This window comes from Crocodylus porosus, unplaced genomic scaffold (genome assembly GCF_001723895.1).
Source record: "Crocodylus porosus isolate Cpor-Errol unplaced genomic scaffold, CroPor_comp1, whole genome shotgun sequence".
In the NCBI taxonomy this organism is placed as follows: Eukaryota; Metazoa; Chordata; order Crocodylia; family Crocodylidae; genus Crocodylus; species Crocodylus porosus.
The window spans coordinates 2701207-2725027 of NW_017728912.1; positions in this window are offsets into that span (position 1 = coordinate 2701207).

Here is a 23821-nt window from a genome sequence, read left to right on the forward strand (position 1 = left end):
AGAGTAAATTGGATGCTTATCTTGCTGGGATCCTATGACCCCAGCTGACTTCCTGCCCTTTGGGCAGGGGGCTGGACTCGATGATCTCCCAAGGTCCCTTCCAGCCCTAATGTCTATGAAATCTATGAAATCATTTAGAAGTATTATACTCCTGATATATGAGCTATTTCATTCAAAATCAGCTTAGGTACCTCCTCGTAGAACTGTATTGTAGACTTGTCCTCAGCTACAGACTTCATCAAACTCCTTGGCACTGACTGTTTACTGAATAACATAGTGCTCATGAGTCATTAAACATAAACCGTGATGAGATGGGTGCACCTTAAATATGACCAATTTTTATTAATTAATTTTCTTATCTTTAACAATTTTCTTAAATTGAGAATTGTGAGGAACTTGGCTATTACTGCTATGGGAGACATAGATCTTGGATCTGTTGACATGTATGTATTATATTCTTAATTATAATATTACATTCATGTAGTTGCACTGAATGTATAATTGATTTAAAGGTATTAATATTAAGTGTAACATATACTCCTGAGTGTAAAAAAGTCATAAAGCAATAGCGCTGCAGATTGGAAAAATCATCTTCACCTTCTCAGTGTGTATATTAACCTTTTGCATACATTTCTGATAGTGCATCTTGCTTAATCACTATAGGAAAGTGATTCAATGATAGTCTTTGATTCAGTGAATCGTAAATGAGAGCTGAATCAGATACTGAAACCATTCTATTATAAATATTAAAATTAATTTCATTCACCCTATAATCTTTGAAATATATTTTTCACAGCTCCAACCACAAAATATCAATGTCCATAATCAATATTACAGATCCTGACATAAGGTTTTGTAAATATATTAGGCAAAAACATGATTATTTAGGTGATGGAAACTCTATCAGATAATCATGCACTCTGATATTTATACAAATAATTGATTTATCTGAGTTATTACTCTAAACAATGCTTATTCAAAAGCAATCTGCACAGGTCTGTAAGGAAGTCTGAAATCTCTGTAAATTATATGGACCAAACTTATTTAAAAGGATCCTAATGTCATTGTATTCAACATCCTTGAAAAAAACAAACAAACAATCTTGATATTGCCATCTTGACTCTCTCATCTGTGGGGGGAAAAATGCATTTACTCCAGTATTAAAAAGAAAAATCTCAAATAGGCCAACGTGCTGTTGGGACAGAGTACTGAAATGAGTGCTGGAGTCTATTCCCAGTTCTATCACGGATGTAATATTTGATCTTGGGCAAATAGTTTCACCTCTGTAAGGTCTTTGTTTCCTTCTTCTTCCTCTATCTGACCTTTCTATTAAATTGCAAGATCTTCAGGGCAGGAATTCTCTCTTTTATGTGCTTATACATATTGACTAGCACCACGGGGGTCTGATCTTAGTTAGGGATATAGGTAATACTGTGATACACATAATAATCTTTAATCCAGTTTCTGCTCAAAGCACAAGCTATCTGGAAACAAATATCTCTCAAAATATTTTGAAAAATATCACCTACACCAATAATGCACATACCACCAATGTATTGTACAAACACAGCATACATCTGACACGAGTGTAGTAAATCTACAGTGCCACAAACAGACTATAATTTATGCAGAAACCTTCAATGCTAATGCACCTTTTATACAAAACAATTATTCCTTTTTAAAATTGTTTGCTATGCAGATATCGTTAATGGAAATACATTCCATACCAAAAACTGTTCACGCTCTGGTTTAAAAAAATGCTTCTCTAATACCAATCTCTTTAATGGAAATGTATTATAAACACAAAAGTGTTTATTATATCCTATAAAAAAAATATATATATTTTTTACTTCAGGGTTTTTAATGGAAATGTATTATATACACAACAAGCTGTTTATTATTTTCTACAAGAGTACATTTAAAATATTTTATGTAAAACAATATTTTTTGTTCAGGATTTATATGGAATTTTTTATCCACAAATCCTAAAGAGTACCACTTTAGAAAGAAATCTTTATTATGGTGCTTTATGTACAATAGTACTGTATGTCCTAATACTTTATAACAAAAAATTCAGGGGGATAATAAAACTGATACCAACTAGATCAGAAGGCAATAACAGTCAAATTTACAACCTCTGGGGGTTGGGGAGTAGAGAGTTAGGGAGGGGGATAGGGGGAATTCTCTTGCATATATATGTGTATATGTATGCACCATCTCAGTAATAATTTTCCCTTTGGGGCAGTATATTTGACTACTATGGCTCTTTTAGGCAGGTGGTGTTTGTATTTTTACAAATTCATGTAACAAAGATCAAGAAAAAGAACTCCTGCTGGAGGAATTCCTGTATGTTCATTCAAAGACACATTCCACACAGAGAGTAATAATGCTTTTAGGAGAATGTGAGTACGTCTTTAGCCTCTGTTCCTTCAGAGTCTCTCCCAAAATCAATGTAGTTGTCTTTAGGGTCAACACTGTTGAAGCTGTTTTAAAGTCTATTCTGATATGTGTCCAGCAGAATCAGAATGGTGTGAGCAGTAATCCCTATTCTGAATGTGTAGTGCATACCAGTGTTTGAGGATTGTTAGTGATTTGGCTATTATTTGTCATTTTCCATTTGGTCTTTACTTATTTTCTATGCAAGGAAAAGGTGGTTCCTGCAGTGTTGTTTTATTTTGTTAGGGTTTTGTTTTTAAAAGTACAAGTTATTCATCTGTGTTTATAGACAACAAAGTCAAAGAAGTGCACCTTGCACTTAGGAGTGTAATGAAGAAAGGTTTGTAAAGGAATTAATTCCATAGTCTTAGGCCAACCCTCGGGAAAATTCAGCCTCTTATACAGATTACTTCCATACATATGATATATTCATGCATTTAATAGATTTCATAGACATTAGGGCTAGAAGGCACCTTGCAAATTCATTGGGTCCAGCCCCCTGACCAACGGGCAAGAAGTCAGCTATTGATTGAACCACAGGAGTGGTGTTGTCAACAGTAGCTCCCATCAGGGAGTTGATACATATCTTATATCCAAGTTCTTGTAAGAGAAAGCTATGCCCACTCTTCTCCCACCACCGTGTTGCCCAGCACTGCAATGTTAGAGGGACTAACTAGATAGCGATAGGGATATCTGTTTTCCTGCTGGCTGCGTACAGACATTCAGGGAGGTTAGGGGGAAGTTAGATTACATCAGAAGTAGCGATCTGATTTAACTTAGTTTGGCCAGGTACAGACCTTAGACTAGTTAGGTGGATCTATGTGTGAACCATACAAATGTTCAAGACAGTTAGATTGGTCTAAAAGTGAATGACCCTAAGTTAAGTGGACTCCACTTGTCTGTGTGCACCCCCAATCCCCCTGTGTATCCTGCTTGCCCCCCTGATTCCCCCATAAGTCCCCTCCAATCCATGCCTTTGAGCCTGCTTGTTACCCTGATCTCTCCAACCTCTCCCCATTAGCCCCACCCATCCTGATTTACCTTCAATTAGGTGGCTATTTTAATGCAATCTAATCTTCTCAAATGTCTGTACACAGCCCCTATGTAGTTAAATAACAATTGGATCAAGTTGTAGTAATATTAGGTAAGATGACAACTGGTAGTAGTTTGGATTTATCTTGCAGCTTCAGTTATTTTTCAGGAAGTGGAATGGTAGAAGAATCACAATGCAGTTTAGAATATGTCCTTTTCCTGTTGCTTGTTGATTTGAAAAAAGAGACATTTTGCCATCCAGGGAAGTTTGATTTTTTTTAAAGAATTAAAATACCATTGTCAATTTTCCTCCTAAAAATCACAGTTAGTTGCATTTATTCTTTAATAAATTGCTTTTAAAATGTCAAGCATGTAGAATAGCCTATTTGAAACAGCACTTTGCTTCCTTAAAGATGGAAGCATGTTGCCTCACCTTTGCTTCATAGCACTAAGATTTAGAGCCTGATTTACAGTTATGTTGGGCATGTGTCCGTGTGCATTTATGCTGGCTTAAATTTACTGTGTAGTAAGTTACTGTGCAGTAAGTGGGGATAGGCTGGCATTTATACAGTCAGATGACCTGGGACTATGTAGTCCAAGATCAGAACAGCCTGTGATATGTCCCTGTGGCCACTGGGGGGAGTTGCAGCCTCTGGCCAGATGGTTGCCAGCCCTTGAGACTAACTTTAGTTCCAAGTTGAACCCAGAGCTGGCTGCCAGCCCTTGGGACTAACTTTAGTTCCAAATTGAAGCTAAGAGAGGCATGCAGGGAGGAGCCCTAAGGCTGGGCTCGGGCCAGCCCCCTAGTGGCTAGACAGACCCATCAGGAAGGCCCCTGGTTTACTGCACAGTAATGCAACTACACGTGCATTACTGTGCAGTAACTAGTCAGGCATAAATTTGATACCTCCATAATGCATAAAATTTGATACCTGCATCAAGTAATTCTGGTTACTGCGCAGTAAATTTGCACATGTAGACACATCCTCTGTATCACTAGAATTCCCATTGGCTTTCCTTGTAGCTGTGGCTCCTTGGTACTTGAGATGGTCAGTCCATTAGCACCTATTTCTTTGAATCAGCATCACATCAAATAAAGAAATATGACATCTTAATATATTATAAATCATTTTGAACAGCGACTAAGTACAGAAGTGTATTATTTTCAAATGAAGAATAGTGAAGAATGATACAGCTACTATGTTGTAATCAACACTACTGTGTCAGAATAATTTTAGTGCTTATAATTTTTTTGGTAAAAAAAAAATCTAGGTGAGTAGACACAATAAAAAGAGATTCATTAAAAGCATCTGATGAAACAGAATTCTATTTGGAAATGTTAACACATTTTCAGGACAGCTCTCTCTTGATGGTTAAGGTCATCTTAAAGCTAATTACTCTGAAGCCAAGTTCAGATTTTACATTGTAGAGGATCTATATTATTTTGAATCAAGTGCCACCTCTGCATGTGGTTACCATTTTCCAATCTCCAACAAAAGAAAAAAAAGAAAACTTGATGCATTTTATTGCTTATAAGTTGTGGATGATAGTAATGTAATAATTGCAATTAATAACACTAACACAAAAAACCTCCCCAATCTGGTTTATAATGGAGAATGTGTCAAGTTAACACATAAACTTATACATTAAGAAAATTTTCAGAATGTTGCTTTGTTTGTCTGTGTGCAAATATGCCTACACAGACACTTATTAATACAGTTCTTTACTTCACTTTCACCTGTTCATGTAAATCTGTGGGCAGAAATTTTATACAAATACTTGTATTCGACAAATCTGTACACAATACAGATACTGAACCCACAACTGAATATAAAAGAGGTTTACAAATGCATATTCTAAAATATGGGAATGCAACTTATTGTAAGCCAAAAAAAACGAGGTCAGAATGAGATTTTTGACATTGTTGCACAGGAGTGTAGATTACATTTGAAATGCACCACATGTATGTACAAGGAGCACCAATTTATCCTTGCGTAGATGACTTAGAACATGGCTTCATGCAGACAGGGATTAAAAGAGTTACAATTCCTGCCTATGATTATTGCCTGAACAACAGGATAAAAAAGTGAGAATGGGGAGGGTGGCTGAAATAGGGTGAGCTATAACTACTCGGGAATCCTTTCATACCAGCTGAACTGGAAGGCTTATTAACTTTCTGCAAACAGTCATTTCCTGGAGAAAGGTGGAACAAGGGAGGAAATTTTGTCTTGGGTGCATTTGAGATAAATTCCTGCCCAAGATTGTTTCTGTGGTCAATACAGAATACATATATAAACTCTTTCAGGTCAAGTTCACATAATGCACTGAAAGTAAACAAAAACATGCTTTCAAAAGACCAAGTATTACAAGAGCCTCTCTTTGGTTTAAATCTTGGTGACTCAATATTTAACAAAACAAAATAAAAACCCTACCCAGTGTATCAGAAGTTACCATAGAATGAGAGTGATAAAAATGTTGTGTTTTATATACTGTATTGATGACTACATCTAGGTAAACACAGGCAGTAAATTAATGTTATCCTAAGCAAAGTTTGATAAATATATACAGGTATTCCATATTAAAAAGGTCAGTTAAACTGTTATCTTAGCTTCACTGAAAATGGTATTTTGATAACAAATATAGTTTCTGTGTGTCCAAAAGTCTTTCTTCAATATCCTTCAAAAGTTACTATGATGGTACATCCCCATATTTTTGTTGGAAAATAATACATTCCCTGAACTTGCAGTTGTTTGGTTGAATGAATTCAACCAAACATGTCATAGTACATACAGACAGTCTAGCTACCAAATTGTATTTTTGTTGCATAGTGCTGGGATAGAGCACAGCCTTACAAAATACTTAAATGTGTATAAGCTTAAACATGTGTCTACAGCATCTGATTAGAAGTTAATATCTTAGGAGATCTATCATTATTAATATTAAATGCTTATCCCTGCTAAAATCATACATTTTGTTTATCCTGCATTTAATAGCAAGCATGAATCAGAAACTCTTGAATTTTATTAAAATTCTGTTATAGCTCATTTATAACTGAGGACAATGAGGTACTTGCAGAATACAAAATAGTATAATCAGGGAAAGATAAAGTGTTTCTACCTGCCTGTTCTATACTGCTAGCTGAAATAGAAAATAAGATCGAACTAAGAGCTTTGCAGGACTGCCTCGGTCTTGCTTTAGACTAAATTTCTTTTGCTGTCTGATTTGGCATCCTATTTAATTGACTAAGGGCCTAATGTTGAATTATTTTATTGAGACTTCTCTCAGACAAAATTCTTTTTGACATCCATGGATCTATTGGTTATGGACTAAAGATCACATTCTCAAAGGTACAAGGGTTTCTAACTCACAGGTCAGTAGACACTTAGGCCATGTCTAGACATAAGGGGGCACACACTTGCAGCAGCACAAATTTCCATAGTACATGTCTCTGCACATGCATTTTGTTGTGGGACAAATTGCCCTGCAACAAGCAAACTGCCCTTGCCCAACTCCTCTCAGCTCAACCAGTGAGAGTTGGAGGCTGGAGTCAGCACTGGTGTTGGCCCCAGCAGTCTTACCTGGCAGCCTGGAGTAACAGGGGCACAGGTTGGGTAGCACAGAAGCCTGGCTGGCAGCAAGAGCATTGCTCTGGATGGCCTGGCCTCAATGTGTGCCAGTGCACGTGTTGTGTGCATGTTGTGCTGTTTTTAATTAATGGATTTTTTTTGTTTGTTTGTTTGTTTGTTTTTTGCTACCCAGTAGCAAATTAGGCCTTGCACTACAAATTTTTGCAGTGCTGGACATGGGTTAACATTCACCAAAGAGGTCAGCGGTGTCACAAACTGCACTCCCCTGCATGCCTGGATGCAGCCTTAAGGGCTAAGCACAGACATTCAAAAAGCCCAAAGTGGAAGTGATCTAAGTTATACACTTTATTTCATGTGCCCTAGGTTATTTTGGGAGTGAACATAAAACAAGTTTGCTCTTTGACGGGGACAGCACACAGGCTGCCTGCACTAGCCAGGGCCAGCAGGTTGTGGATGTTTCTGCAAGCCTCTTAGAGAATGTAGAGTGAAACCAGCCATCCCTGATTTACCAGTGTGGCCTCTCACCCCAGCCTCACCACCTGCCAGCAGCCAGCTGGCAGCCAGAACTGGCAGGCAGTTGGGTGGGAGGGAGGTGAGTGGGAGTTGAGTGGTCCCCTCCCAGCTCTGCTGGCTTGGGCCATACTGGCTTTCAGTAGCAGCTGGAGCAGACCAGGGGAGACAAAGGATCCACTGCATGGACACCTCCCTCCCCCTCCAGACACTGATGCTAGCATTCCCCCCTTCTCCCTGCCTGGTTCCAGCTGTGTCTATGTCCATGCATGAGTGTGAAAGCAGCTCCCTCCCCACCCCACCCCCCCCCACCCAGGGACACAGAAGGCAGGATTTTCTTCCCCACCATCTGGCAAGAGGTAGGGCTGGGGACAAGTAGGCTGAGTTTCGATGCACCACCCTGCAAGGGGAGAGGAGTAGCAGGGCACTTGCAAAGCAGCCTGGGATAACAGCAGACAGCAACCTAACTTGAGTTGGGAGGGGTTCTAGGATAGAATATCGTAGACTGGTCTAACCTAAATCACATAAGTCTGATATGACATTGATCCAGGTCTATTTCAGACTGGTTTCCTGCATTTTTAAACCAATCAATGTGAGCTGAATTTGTGTTTGATTATGGCTGTAGACCTATTTCCAATTTATGTATAATGTCTGGACCTGGCCAAACAGTCTTTGAAGAACTGGACTTGCGGGCCATTAGATAGCTCCAGAACTATCCTAAAGAATCCATACTCACTGAATTGTGATATATTAAATCATCATAATCACTGTTGTTTTTTAATTTACGTTTCAGAAAATGAACCATATTGTGTGCAAGAATGTGGCAGTACAGGTCTGACCATTAGCAAAGACATTATTAAAGCCTCTGGGGTGAGCTCTGTTTCCTTGGGCTATGTGCTCTGAGAAGATGGGAGTGATTGCTGGCTGCTGTCTGATTGCTGGCTGCTGTCAGCCCCCCCCCCTCACCATTTTTGTTCCTCCTGTTGGACTCTCTCCAATTTGCCCACATCTGTTCTGTAGTGGAGGGCCCAAAACTGAATACTACAGATGTGGCTTCACAAGTGCTGAATAGAGGGATTAGTCACTTCCCTTGACCTACTGGCAACACATATACCAGTGCAGCCCAGTATGCCATTAACCTTCTTGGCAACTAGGGCACACTGTTGGCTCGTATTCAGCTTATTGTCCACTGTAACCCCCAGGTCCTTTTCTGCAGAGCTCCTGCCCAGCCAATCAGCCCCCAGCCTGTACTCATGCATGAAATTTTTCTGTCCTAAGTTCACTTGTCCTTGTCGAACCTCTTGATATTCCTTTTGGCCCAATCTTCCAATTTGTCTAGGTTACTCTGAATCCCAGTTTTACCCTCCAGGATATCTACTGCTCCCCCAGCTAGGTGTAATCTGCAGACTTGCTGAGGGTGCATTCTATGCAATCTTCCAGATCCTTAATGACGATTTAGAACACAACTGGCCCCAGAACTGACCCTGGGGCACTGAACTTGATACCATCTGCCAACTAGACATTGAGCCATTGATTCTCTCTCTGAGCCTGATGTTCCAGCCAGTTTTCTATCCACATTACAGTCCATTCATCCAACCTATACTTCCTTAGCTTGCCTAGGAGAATGTTGTGAGACACCATCTCAAAAGCCTGGCTAAAATCTAGGTGCACCACATCCACTGGTCTCCCTGCATCTACAGAGCCTGTCACCTCATCATAGAAGGCAAGCAGATTGGTCAGACATGATTTGTCCCTCAGGAATCCATGATGACTGTTTCTAATCACCTTTTTCTCCTCCAGGTGCTTAGAAATGGATTCGTTGAGGATCTGCTCCATGATTTTTCCAGGGACTGAGGTGAGGCTGATTGATCTCTGTTCCCTGGATCCTCCTTTTTCCTTTTCTTTAATATGGATACTATTTTCGCCCTTTTCCAATCATCCAGGAGGTCTCCTGATCACCATGAGTTTTCAAAGATGATGGCCAATGGCTCTGCAGTCACATCAGCCTATTCTCTCAGCACCCTCGGGTGCATACCATCTGGCCCCATAGACTTGACACATCCAGCTTTTCTAAGCAGTTCCTAACCTGTTCTTTCACCACTGTTGGCTGCTTATCTCCTTCCCAAACTGTGCTGCCCAGTGCAGTAATCTGGGATCTGGCCTTCCTATGAAGACTGAGGCAAAAAAGGCATTGAATACTTCAACCTTTTCTGCATCCTCTGTCACAAGGTTGCCTCCCCCATTCAGTAAGGGACCAAAACTTTCCCTGATTCTCCTCTTGCTACCAACATGCTTGTAAAAAATCCTTCTAGTAACCCTTCACATCCCTTGCTAGTTTCAACTCCAATTGTTCTTTGGCTTTGCTCTTATATTCTTCCCTAGTTATTTGTTCAGCTATCCACTTCTTATAAGCTTACTTTTTTGTGATTTAGTTTACTAAAGAGTTTTCTGTTAAGCCAAGTTGGTCTTCTGCCATACTTGCTAGTTGTGCTAAGCATCAGGGTGGTTTGTTCCTGCACTCTCAGTAAGGCTTCTTAAAATAAAGACAACAATCCTGGACTCCTCTCCCCTTCAGTCTGGCTTCCCAGGGGATCCTGATCATGAGTTTCCTGAGTGAGTCAAAGTCTACTTTGCTGAAGTCCAGGGTCCTTACTCTGCTACTCTCCATCCTTCCTTTCCTCAGGATCCTGAATTTAATTATCTTGTGCTCATTGCTGCCCAAGTTGCCATTCACTACTACATTCCTTGTATATGATCAGCAGGTCAAGATGAGCATGGCCCCTAGTTGGCTGCTCCAGCACTTTCACCGGGAAGTTTTCCCCAGCACTCTCCAAAAACTTCCTGGCCCCCTTACGCTCAGGCAGGCAGGCTCCCGGGGGCAGGGGGAGGGGGAAGATCAGGCTCTCCGCTTTACTTGGGTGGAGCCTGCATTCCCAGGCTGATGCCAGGCTGCCTGCAGGGCTTTCTGCAGAGGCATGGAGTTTCATGGAGTCCACTGCTTTGCTCTGTGGCTGTAGGGGCAGCAAACTAAAATTCCTCAGAGGAGTTTTAGTTTGCTGTGCCCCGAGTCATTTAAGGTGTGTTATGCTGCCACATTTCCTAGAGAGGCTGGAATTGATGTGCAACGTGCCAGCGAGACGTGCAAACACTGACACCATTAAAACAGTGCAAAAGCATTTAACCTGCTTTAAAGTGTCATGCACACATGCCCCTCGTTTTGTCTACATATGGCCAAAGACTGTCGAAACTAATTTCAAAGCAAGAAAAGTTTAGTTGAATAGATAATGTAATCTAAAAGTACAAGACAGGGAGCCAAGCCCTGAGTATGCATATGGAGTTAATACAAGCCACTGCTTTATCTGGTATTTATCTTAAGCTAGACTTGTTTTAACTCCATATCTGAAGGGTGGGAGTGGTACAGAGGTTAGTATCTAAGGCCCTTTGTACAGGCCACGAAATTGGCCTTTAAAGCAGCTTAAATGCACCTTTGCAACACCTTAATGGTGTTGCTGTTTTCACATTCGGCAGCATATTTCACTTTAAATGACTTTGGTACATAGCTACCTAACAAAGTGCAACAGTGTACAGGGCCCTGGAAGCTCATGTGCTTGGGGTTTGGAGGGCCCTGCGCAACTCAGGGCCTGTGGGACCTAGTGGCATTCCTTGCAGGCAGGCTTCACTGAAGAAGGAAAAAAAAAAAAGCAGTCACCCTAATCTTCCCCCCCTTCCTCCCTGGAGCCTTCCTGCCTGAGCTGTGCAAGGGCATGGTGCTTCCCCCTGTGGTGAGGGGGGGAGGGCAGTGCTTCCTTCCATAGCTGTAGTAACCCCCAGGACCACCTGGGCTGTTTACCAGTGAGTGGGTGCCACCTGGGGGGTGCCTGCACAGCTCAGGGACTGCTCAGCTTGCTGGCAGCTCACTTCTCCTGCTCCCCACCCCCACCGAAGAGGCAGGTAAGGATCAGGCCCCCACCCTTATGTACATACCATAGGGCTTTAGTTCAGTTTAATTCTCCCTAAATTGAAGCAGTGGTTTTAAATGGCATTTCAGTTTAGGGAGAACTAAATCAAATTAAACCCCCATGGCATGTACAAGCAGCCTAAGAAAGTAGGCTGTTACCTATGGAAGCTTATCTCTCTGATACAGTTATTCTCAAAGATGCCTCCCTTCCCTGCCATCTATGAAACCCAAAGAAGGGCACCTTGTGCCTGAAAGTTTGTCTAATATTGCTTCCAGATATACAGTTGGACCAATAACAGATATTACCAAAAGAAAAACAAATGCACCCTTTCTCTCCTTTTCTTATTTTCTGGAAGAAAGAACATATAATAATAAAACTTTTTTTCATAATTTTTGAATATGTCTAGTCTTTAGAATTGTTTTTGACTTTGGGAAATTCCTTATAATGGTGATATTTCTTGCAATTCCTCTTCTCCTCCACCCCTATAAGTAGTAATGAGAGCATAGACAGTGGAGACTTTAGGAGGGAAAAAAAGCCATGTGCTCATGGCTGTTAAGAATAGTGAAGTTCTGGAACAAAATACTGACTGGGTGCATCTGCGCAAACTGTTTATTCCGAATTATTAGCTTTGTAGTAAATGTCTTGGCATTTTCATGTGCTAGGCTTTTAGGCTGCAGGACACTAATAAACCCTGCAGCAGTGGGTTGACACATACACAGCTGACACTGACACAGCTGAATGAGGCATGAGGGTGCTTCAGTTCAAGGGCTGCCTGCTGGCTAGCCCCATACCAAAGCACCCTCATGATCCAGCCAGTCCCACCACATCATGTTGAGCCAAATTAAAGCAGCCCTGGGCTAGCAAGCTGACATCTTGTGCACCCTGCCAGCGAGGCCTGCTTTGACCGGGCTCAGTGTGCTGTTGTCCTGGGTGCATGTTCAAATGGTGCACCCAGGAATAATTAACGCTGAAGCAATAAGCCGAGTTTATTGCTCCACATTATTTGCACATATAGACACTCCCACTGAAAGCCATTCAGTGAACTTCAGTAATAGGTCTGGTGTTCTCTGTACACTTTTGAAGAACTTTTGTCTGAATCAGATTGTTTCTAGACAGCTTTCTGTATGCTAACAATTAGGGGGGTTTTGCTTTTTAGAGAAAAAAAACAGTTATTCTGATACTTTAAAGATGTTTTTTCTTCATCATCACCATGGGTTTCTATGAGCTGTTTCTTGTTCTCCTGTAATTATTGTATGTTATAAATGTATATATATGCAGTAAAAGAATTTTAGCAACTTTAAATGTGCTGTGTTATTCCACTTTCCCCAGAAAAGCACCTCTATAACTTTTTATGGTCCAACTGTCAATGGATACAGAACTTTAATTTCCAGGCACACTGCAGAGTTTACTCTGGCACAGAAGAGAAGGAAACCAGGTGTATGACACCTGCAACCATATTTTTTAGTTAGTTTGGAATAAAGATCTTTCAGGGTTAGCCAAGACTACTATTAGATCACTAGGTGAAGAATTTGAAACCACATAAATACATTTTTTCTTTGCTGGAAATGCTTGCCTATAACAAATCCTCAGCCTTCTCCTGTAGGTTTCTGCTGTTCTTTGTTTAAGACTACTACTTTTGCACCATTAGAAATACCGACCATTTTTACATGTGCTGCAGGACATGGCACTGAGCACTTTAATTAGTGAGCTATGCTAATTAAATTGCCCACACATTATGTTTATCAGTGTCCTTACACATTCCTGCACTGAAAAAATGGCAGCGGGGTGCTTTGAACTGAAGCTCATGAAACGTGTTTTATTTCAAAGCACCACTCCACCTTTTTTTCCATGTGGAGATGCACTGGGACACTGATACAAGTGCTGTGTAAGGCTGCTGGAGCATGACTATTTTTATGCTCTAGCAGACTTGATCAATTGAGTCTGCTTCCATGTGCTGGCTCTGCACATGTGTATAGGAGCCCACTGAGCCTGAAAAGTCAAGTTTCTACAGAAAAGAAGATAATTTGAAACCTAAAGTATTTATGGTAGAGGAGATGGCTGGTATGTGAAGTCTAGGTATGCTAAGTCCCTTGGTTTCCTGATTGTTCAAAATAGTCTATATATTGTTTGATTGCTGAATAACTTAGTTTTCAATTTCCCCAATAAAAGGTACCCCTGGTTTCTTTTCTAATTATTTTATATTTATACAGTAGTTAATCTAGAAATATTTTTATTCACTTCTGAGGGTCTGGACACACAACCATAAGGAGCCATTTCAAAGGAAGAACATTTCAAATATGCAGCATTTGTTACATTCTAATTGTTCTGTATGGATAATCAACAATAAAAATGTAGCAAAACTACTCCAACTTGCACATTTTAATCCATTTTATGGGCACATTTTATGAGTGGGCTTATGCTAGATGTTTTAATGTAGAATAATCAAATCTGTAATCTCAAATATGGTAAACTGTGTAGCTTTCAAGATGAGGTAATATCCAGCATAACCACTACACTGAAAGTTTATTTCTTCAGTGGGGAAAAAATGATGCGGCCTGGTCAAGAAAAAAATGCATATGATGGATTTCACTAACGTGTGTGTGTTTATGATATATACATTATACACACAGGTGCACACATGCATGAACTGCTATAATGCTAAACATTTGTGAGTGTAAACCCAATGGGTAGAAGTTCAAGAGGGTAAATAACTCTCCATCTCTCTTTTGGTGAACAAAAGGAATAATAGGAATAATAGTCAGAAGTACTTTATCTGGATAAGCTTTCTATCCAGAATTTTTTCAGTGTCATTTAAGTGTCACTAAGCACATAGAAATTCAGAATTGGTTGAATAGTGAAACTGAAATGACTGCAGGGTGGATAGAATTACTTCAAAAGGAATGTGATTTGGTAGTATGGGACCCAGTGTGCTACTAGTATATCTTTGCCAAGAAATCTGAAGCGTTGGGGGGGATTATTTGTTACCTGAAGCCTCAGAGTGAACAACAGTCTGGGGGGAGGATACTTGTTGGCCACACAGACTTGAATGATTGAGCTCTGCCCAGTTGATAGAATTTGCAATTGATTTAGTTGATTTGGCACAAGACTCATTTTTTTAATGGTTCCCATAAGCATATTTGCCCAATGTGGGCCACATGTTTTATAGTCATGCTTAGTGTTGGCTGCATTTAATCAACTTTATAATTGTTTTCCACTGCTGAGCACATGCTGCTTTTTTGCAGCAGTTAAATGATAGACGATTTAGTGAGATTTCCTTGGATATTATTGAGATTTAGTGAAACTAGTATATTTAGTGAGATTTCCCTAGATATGATTATAAGATGATGGGCTTTTTTCCCCACACCAATTGGGGGAGGAGGGCAGAGGGGAGGATGGAGCTCATCTCAGAATTTAGTAAATATAGTAGTTGTAAAGCTCTAGAAGAGTGCCCTGAACCATCTTAGTCAAAAGGTAAAGTATATATGCATCTGAAAGACTAAGCAAATCTACCTGCCTTCAGACTAACAAGGCTAACTATCTCTCTGAATTATCTTAACCATTAACACCAAACCCTGAGTAGGAAGCAATATAATAATGGTACGTTGTCTATGTGATGTCCATATTAGTGGCTAGGTAAAGTCTTAGGGTGTTTGTAGATGACAATTTAAAGCAGGTTTAAAGCAGGTTAAATCCCTTTTCTACTGCTTTAATGGCATTGCTGTTTGTACTTTCAGTGGCATATTGCACATTTAGTTCCAGCTGCTGTAGCACATTCAGTGGCATAATGACTTTGGGACACAGCAAATGACTTTGGAGCGCTGAAAGTAAAACACATCCAAGGAGTTTTAGTTTCTAAACCCTACAACTGTGGAGGGAAGCACCAAGCTCTGTGCTGCTCAGGGGCTGTGTAGGCAGTCCCTACAGGCAGCCTGGCAGCAGCCTGGGAAGACAGGTTCCACAGAAGTGGGGGGGGAGGGCAGCAAACCTGATTTCCCCTAGCCCCACCATAGCCTACCTGTCTGCCTGAGCTGTGCAGGGACCCAGTGCTTCCCTCTGTGGCTGCAATGCCTCTCCTCAGTCCCCAGAAATATCATGGAACAGGTTCACAAATAATTAATTTCTAAGCACTTAGAGGAGAAAAAAGTGATTAGGAACAGTTGGCATGGATTCACCAAGGGCAAGTTATGCTGTACCAACCTGACTGCCTTCTATGAGGAGATGACTGGCTCTGTGGATGCGGGGAAAGCAGTGGATAGACATAATATACCCTGACTTCAGCAAAGGCATTTGATACCTTCTCCCACACCATTCTTGCAAGCAAGTGAAGGAAGTATGGGTTGGATAAATGCATTGTAAAGTAGATAGAAAACTGACTGGATTGCCAGGTTCAATGGGTAGTTCAATGGTTCAATATCTAGTGGACAGCCAGTATCAAGTAGAGTGCCCCAGAGGTTGGTCCTGGGGCAGGTTTTGTTCAATATTTTCATTAAAAATATGGAAGATGGGATGGATTGCTCCCTCAGCAAGTTTGTGGATGCACAAAGATGGGGTGTGGGGGAGGGGAGTAGATACTGGAGAGTAGGGATAGGATTCAGAGTGACCTAGACAAATTGGAGGATTGGGCCAAAAGGAATCTCATGAGGTTCAATGAAGACAAGTGCAAAGATGGAAGAATCTCATGCACTGCTACAACCTGGGGATTGACTGGCTAACCAGAAGATGTGTAGCAAAGGACCTGGGGGGGTTACAGTGGACAATAAGATGGATATGAGCAGGGATCCAGGTTTTCTGGCTCCTATGGGGAAAAAAGAGGATTTTTTTTCTTTTAACTAAGAAACATGCAGATTTTTCATTTTAACAGAGAAATGTGGATTTTCCACTTTTGCAGAGAACTCTCTGTAGGCTGTCAAAATTCCACCCTGCAAGGGGCTGTGGGGAGTGGGAGAAGGGTGGTTAGGCAGGGGACTCCATGTGCATGTGCATATTTACATGCACATGGCCAGCCAGCAGCCTGGAGGGCAGCTCTCACAGGTAAGGCTAGTGGGGGGAAGGGGATTCAAGCTTTCATAGGTATGGAGGGAGGGAGGAACTGAGGCAGGGAAGGGAGTTGGGCAGGGCTGGGAACACTACACAGATAGAGCAGTGCATGGGGCTTAGAGGCTGGAGTCTGGAATGTGTGGTCACAGGCTCCCAATGTGGGTAGGATGAGAGGTCCAGGGGGTGGGGCTGGTTCCCTGCTGATGTGCATGTTCCCAATGGGGAAGGGGAGCATATGCCCCTCCAGATCTGTGTGTGAGGTGGGGTGGGGTCAGGTTGCATGCTGTGGGCTTGGGTTCTGGCCTTCTCCCCCACCCCCCGGGGCCTCCACAGTCCTGTATTAACACTATGTGCAAAACAAAAGAGGTATTTAAGGGAGTGAAAGATAGCTGTAAACTAATTTCAAAGCAAGAAAAGTTTCATTGAATAGATAATCTAATGTAAAAGAACAAGACAGAGAGCCAAGCCCTGAGTATGCATATGAAGTTAACACAAGCCACTGCTTCATCTCCCTTGTCCAGGCACCTGGACATACAAGGAGGTGAGTTTGATTGGGCTAGACCTTCCAGTAATAAAATCATGTTGGCTAGCATCCAGTAGGTTGCCTTCTGCTTGGCTGTTGCAGATGGATGTCTTGATAATTTTCTTCAAGTTCTTTCCAGGGATTGATGTCAGACTGATAGGTCTGTAATTCCCTGGATCTTATTTTTTCCCTTTCTTGAAGATTGAGACCATGTATCAGCTGTAGAGCTGAGCACAAGGGGAGGTGTCAGTGCTCCCAGACCCAGCTGCCTGTGTCTGTGCCAGGCAGCCTCTACAGGAGGCCAGGGGCTCTGTCTGAGTGAGTGGAGGCCAGGGCCATGAGTCCTGCCTGGGTGGGGGCAGGGACTACAGGCTCCATTTGGGTAGAGCTGGAACCATAGGCTCCATTTGGGTGGAGACCCTGATGGTACTAGAGCAGGGGGGTCTGGGTGCAGGGGGAGCTTCTAGGTGTAATGGCCTTCGTAGTATTCTGGGCTACTCCTGTGCAGACCCTTGCTTTCAGGCTCCCTGCCTGAGGCCTCAGGCCCCTCCTCCACAGCCTTCTGTGCAAACTTCTACGCTCAGTCATGTGCCAAGCCTAGAAGCATGCCTGTTTGTGTGTTCTGTTCACGAGGCTCTGATCATGTGGCTCTTTGAGGGGGCTGAGCCAAATAGGAGCTGGAGGGGTGACCCTCCTTGGCTCCTCTCAGCTGCCCCACAGTTATGCTACTCTCCTACCACCACTGGCCCCACCTACCCAGGCTGCACTGGGGGTTGGGGTCCACCGGGGTCCTCTTGGAGGTTCTGGGGGTCCCAGGGCTCATGGGGGTGCAGCGGACTTCTGCCCATGCATCTCACACCAGAGCTGGGGACAAACTGTGGCTTGTGCCATTGATGGGCCCTTTTAAACTCTACGCATGCTCAGTAGGGCCCACCAATGGTGCAGCACCACTCTTAAGGCTTGGGGATCTCTGCCCCACCAGAAGAGGAGACAGGTAAGTGCCCCCTCTCCCCCTGCATCATGCACCAGGTGGCACCGGTTGCATGCCTCCCTGGGGGGCTGGGCCAAGTAGGAACCGGGGTGGGGGGTGTCACCCTCCTTGGCTCATCTCAGCTGCCCCAGCTCCTGTCAGCTGCCCCTGTATCTTGCACAGCCTCTGATAAATGTTTTTGAGTAAAACTGGCAGCTACTGCTGTGTGTTGTATGGAGCTCAACTCTAAATGTAAAATGTCTTCTGAGGATGCCTACTGAACTGGGTCCCTAAATAGAGGTATATGATGAATACCTGATTAGTTAATCTTGACTAGGCACTGAAGCTTGTTAGCACTAATAAGATTGATGGACATTCTTCAGAATGATAACATTTTATTGTTCACGCCCAGACTATTCATAGTTATTCTGAGTTTTCTAAATATTGAAAATGCAGATATGTTGATTTGAATCAGGTACTCAATTTTTATTAAGATGGAATGATTCCAAAATATGGCAAAGGCAATCCATTGTCATGTGGGAGCTGGACTTTCCAAGGCAAGTAGGGCTGAAAGGAGGCTTGCAAGGTCATCTAGTCCATGTCAATATTTATTTATATGTATAGATTTACACAAGTTGGGCAGAAGTCCTATGCCAAAACCCTTGTTTGATAAAGCAGAACTGGTGATATTAAAATAAATCTGTGAAATAACTCAATAAACATAATTAATCAGACACTCATAGATACTCATCTAAAAACATTTTTTCTGTACTTTACAACACTTATTTCTAGACCTTCTGGGTTTATTAATATAACAACTAGTTTTCTTGCACTACAGTATTTTTTTCAGTTGGCTATGGCACAGGATTTAACTCAGTAGATTCAAGTCCAAAACAAAGACCATAACAACATCCATAATGGAGGTCCAGTATGCAGATGACAAAGCTATCACTGCTCAATCTAAAATGGACCTCCAAGCCATTCTTAATGTATTCTTGGAAATCTAAGAGTATTGGCTTAACTCTAAACATCAAGAAAATGCAAGTGCACTTGCCCCCTCAGCAGCCAGTCAGTGACCGGGAGGAAGACTCTTGGACCACATACAGAAGACATCTCAAGAACTTGGAAAAGTACCACCAATGGTGCCTTCGTAAGATCCTTCAGATTGGCTGGGAGGATAAACATACAAACATCAGCATCTTGGCAGAAGCAAATTCCAACAGAACTGAGGCCATGATCATCCAAAACCAACTTTCCTGGACAGGTCAGGTTGCTTTCATGCCTGACTCCCACCTTCCTAAGAAAATCTTTTTCTCACAACTGAAAGAAGGTCAGTGAAGTAGTGGAGGGCAAAGGAAGCATTTTAAAGACATCCTGAAGGCAAACATGAAGAGGTGTAACATTGACATCAACACTTGGGAGACCCTTGCTCAGGACTGACCAAAATGGAGGAAGGCTCTTTGGGTGGGACCTCAACACTTTGAAACAGCTCATTGACAGGCAGAAGAGGAAAAGAGAAACAGGCAAAAAGAACATCAGAACATCCAACACAGCAACACAGTGCCCATCCCTCCTGGAAACACCTGCCTTCACTGCAACAAAACATGTGGCTCTAGTATTGGGCTATGGAGCCACTTGCAGACTCGCTATTAAGATCCTTGGAAGACAATTTTACTTGTTCGTGAGTGATCACCTGTCATCATCATATTGAGTCATGGACCATAAACCTGTGTTAGTTTTGATCCCTGTAGTAGACAAATGAGCATAGCCAAGACATAACTGTATAGCCAAACGGAGATGCCTACGATATCTAAAATGGAACTTTCTGGGAAGCCATAGAAGAAGATGCCATAACTATACTATAATGTTTATAAACAGAAAGAATTACTACTTGTGGTTAATTTGACCAGCCTCTTGAAATCACATTTCAGAGGCTCTACAAAACTTGAGTGCTCTTGACACAGAGTGAGTGAGAGAGGGAAAGAGTTCGGGGATCTATTGATTTGTTTGTCCCTTGAAAGAAAACCATTTTAAGTATAAACAAGGATGCTGGCAACAATTACATGATGCTGCACTTTGCTATCTGCTAAATTTTTAAAAAAACCAAATGTTAGTAGTTTGGCTCTGTAATCAATGTATATAATCTCCTGTGGAGGGTTTGAGGGATTGATTTTGTAAAACAGCAAGAGATTATCCTCTCCCTGGATTTCTTTCTTTTTTTAATTTATTAAAATTAATATTGGATCAATATGAGCTATGTAGAGGCAATTGCTATTCAGAAGCAAATCCTATCTATGACAGAAGTCAGTAGTACTGAGAGCTACCTGATTTAACCTGATTAAATTATCTTGAGACTTCCAGAAATCCTAAGTGCTCCCAACCACTCTTCAGCATTATCAAAAAAGGTGACAGCCAACAAAGTTTGTTTTAATATTATTTTCTACATTTGCTGTTCATCTCAGAAGATAGGTCAGCAATAGATTTGTCTATAGTAGGGATCCCTAGAAGTCAAGGTTCAGGTACATTGGGATGGTGGTGGTTTGGGAAGGATAATAATAGAATTCACAGTTGATATCTTCCCTTTTCAGGATGTAAGTGAATTGCTGTAAAACCTGTGTGTTGTAAGGCATGGCAGAATCTGAGATATAATTTACAAACTATTAATATGACTAATTAGCCACTGGCTGTATCACTAGTATCTTAAAAACAGCTGATATTCAGTAACAAAACTAGGCAAGGCAAAATTCTAAAAAATAGACATCTTTCAGCTTGCTTTGCAAAACTGCAGTCTTTATGCAACGTGTATATGCTCGGATAGCTAATAGTAATTGCTCTAATGACAGCAACACAAGGCAGTTTATTTCTAAGTCCATTTTCCAAATACAGTTCTCAAATATTTTCAGAGAACATTTCATTCAGTCCATTTTAGTTTCAAATTAGCATTTAATAGTTTAGTCTCAAATTCATTCTAGCTGTGCACAGTTACATATTCCATTTCTGCAGCTTCCAAAACCACAACTGTTTCATAAAATAAGAATCAACGTACCCACTTTGAATGGACTCTGTGTTAAGACAATTGAAAAAACAAAGATTCAGATCTTAACCTGGAATTAAGATTCCAGTCTAGGACTTCCTTTATGCAAAATAAGTAAGACTATAATTCTGATTGCATTTACAGTTATATAAATCAGGAATACTTGTGCTAAAGAACATGTAAAAGAGATATGTGAGGAGAATAAGGCTCTGCACATGGTGAATGGGTGTGAATTATAGATGTTAACAAAATATTGTACACTGCATTCATCTCAGAATCTAATGGTATTTTATTCTCATTTACACTCTCATATTTTTTAAAGATTCATACTGAGAATTTTGCCTAAAATACCTTCCTCTGCCTTTTGCAGCTTGTTAGCTTCAAACTGTCTTGCTGTAGCAATGCTATGTATTAATACTTTGTTATAGAATTTGCTCCTATATGCAGCTAGTTAAGGAATCTGTCAAACAGAGAAGTGATAGAGCTTTTAACAAGCACAGGGCTTTATCCAAAGACTATTGAAATAAATATGACTCTTTCCTTGATTCTAGTTAAGACGGGGCCTTAGAACATTTTTGAGACTGACACTTGAAGTGTCAGTTTCTTGAACATCAGTCACAGGCACCTTTCACTTTTTTGTTATTAATTTTCTTTATTAATTATAGTATATTATGACATCTGTTGTAGTTTTTTGTTAAATTTTAATAACTAATAAGGCAGCTGCACTAATATATGAATGGATTTTTATCTGTCAAAATTATCTTAGCAATAATTAGGAAACATTCAATGTAGAGGCAAATGATAGCTCTTTGATTTTTTTCCAAAGACATCCCAATAAGTAAAATATTATTAACAACTTGCTTCATATAAAACGCCTGTACTCTTATCCCGGGATAGCTACACCCTCAATCCTGAAACGTGATGGTTTTTTTTTCCTTGAGAACCTAGGTATGAAGCAACCTACATCTTGTTTCTCTACTTTTACTTCACTAATCCTGGTAGGGCAGTAAATTAAAACCTCTGAATATGTGGAGTTTAACAAAGTGTTAATTGACATTACACATAATGGACAGACATTACACATAAACTGGGTTAAGTGATCAGAAACTGGTTTAAACCTGTAACAGAACAGATAATCAGTGCACATAAACCAGTTTGAAAATGGCTGAAACTGGTTTGAGATAAACCTGGGTGAATGTAGTTTCAGACTTAACTGATTTGGCTCAAACTGGTTCATGCAATGTCTGTCCCAGACCCCTTGCTAAGATAAACCAGAAACCCGGAGCATCCTGGCACGCTCTCTGTGCTGGGTGGGGCTCTCTGCTCCACAGCAAGCTGTCCCCTGTCCTCTGCTCCTTGGCTGGAGCTCTGGCAGAGACTTTCAGGCACATCAAGGTCTGCACAGCTTCCCCCTGCTCCACCTGCCCTTCCTTGCTCACTGCTTAAGCAGGAAATCCCCCCCTCCCATCTCTCACAGCATGGACCTCAGCCTCATGGACCCTTAAGCATGTGTTATGCTAGCTAATGCAGATGTGTGCATGTCTCCAACTTCACTGGGACAGACAGGCAGAACAGTAACCGCTTATCACAGTTTGGAGCTAATCAACAGGTCAGCTGGTAAGATGTTTAAGAAGCATTTGAAGTAATGGAGAGAGGCTATTGTTTTGCTGATTGGGTGATGAACACTGGTATCAGCCGCCTGGCTGGCTTGCTCACCTGTCAATGTTCAGCAGACAGTATGACAAAGCAGGGACAGAGATTGTAAAGCTCCATATCATCAATAGATGCATGCAGTGCACACCTTCCCCCACCTCACCCCTTGCCTCAGAGTGCTAGTAGGGGGCTAGCAACACTCCCATCCCTAGCACAGTGAGCATGGAAAAGCCTGGGATGGTGCAGGCACACACCTTCCTATTCAGAATGTCCTGCCAGGGCTTGACCACACCCTTCCCCCTTCAGCTCAGTACTTTGCAAGGGAAGGGAGGGCTGCTCTAGCACACCCTGGTTTCTAACCTGAGCCACTCCAGGCATGTGCCTGAATTTCCTCAATCCAAAGACAATGTCTGTCTGGTTTCAAACCAGTTCAGCCTAGCCAAGTTAGACTAACCTGCAAAGGTTGAATCAATTAAGCCTCAGCCTTTTTGTATATCTGTCCCTAGCCCAGGTGAACAGAAATCACCAGAGGATGTGATGGGTGATTAAGGGAACAGCAATAAGCTCAGTAATCCAAAATAATAAATACCTACTGAAATACACTGACTTCAGGCTTTGTTAGAGTGGTAAATAAATACCTTGTACACCCCAGCTGCCCCATATTTTAAAATTATTTTTCTATGCATTAGCTTTTTTAATTTTAGAAATGGATCTGATGAATTCAATTTGGGAGAGGGGAAAAAGGTATGCAATACTTTCTATATAATTTGAAAGTAACTCTGCTATTGACCATTGTTGGAATTCTGGCAGTTCTTTAATAATGTTTGATCATTAAATGTTTACCTGGTTATTGAAATATTTACTAAATGGATATTGGCTTAGTATCATGGGTCTATAAGGAAAACCAAACAGGAACAAAATAAAATGGATCAAGAGAACTTGGATCCTATAAATATTTTTATTGCTATAGTAAGGCAAGGAATACTATATTACTATACTTATTGCTATAGTAAGGCAACCAACACGGGTTCATCAGCAACCAACACGGGTTCATCAGTGGCAGGTCCTGTCAGACCAACC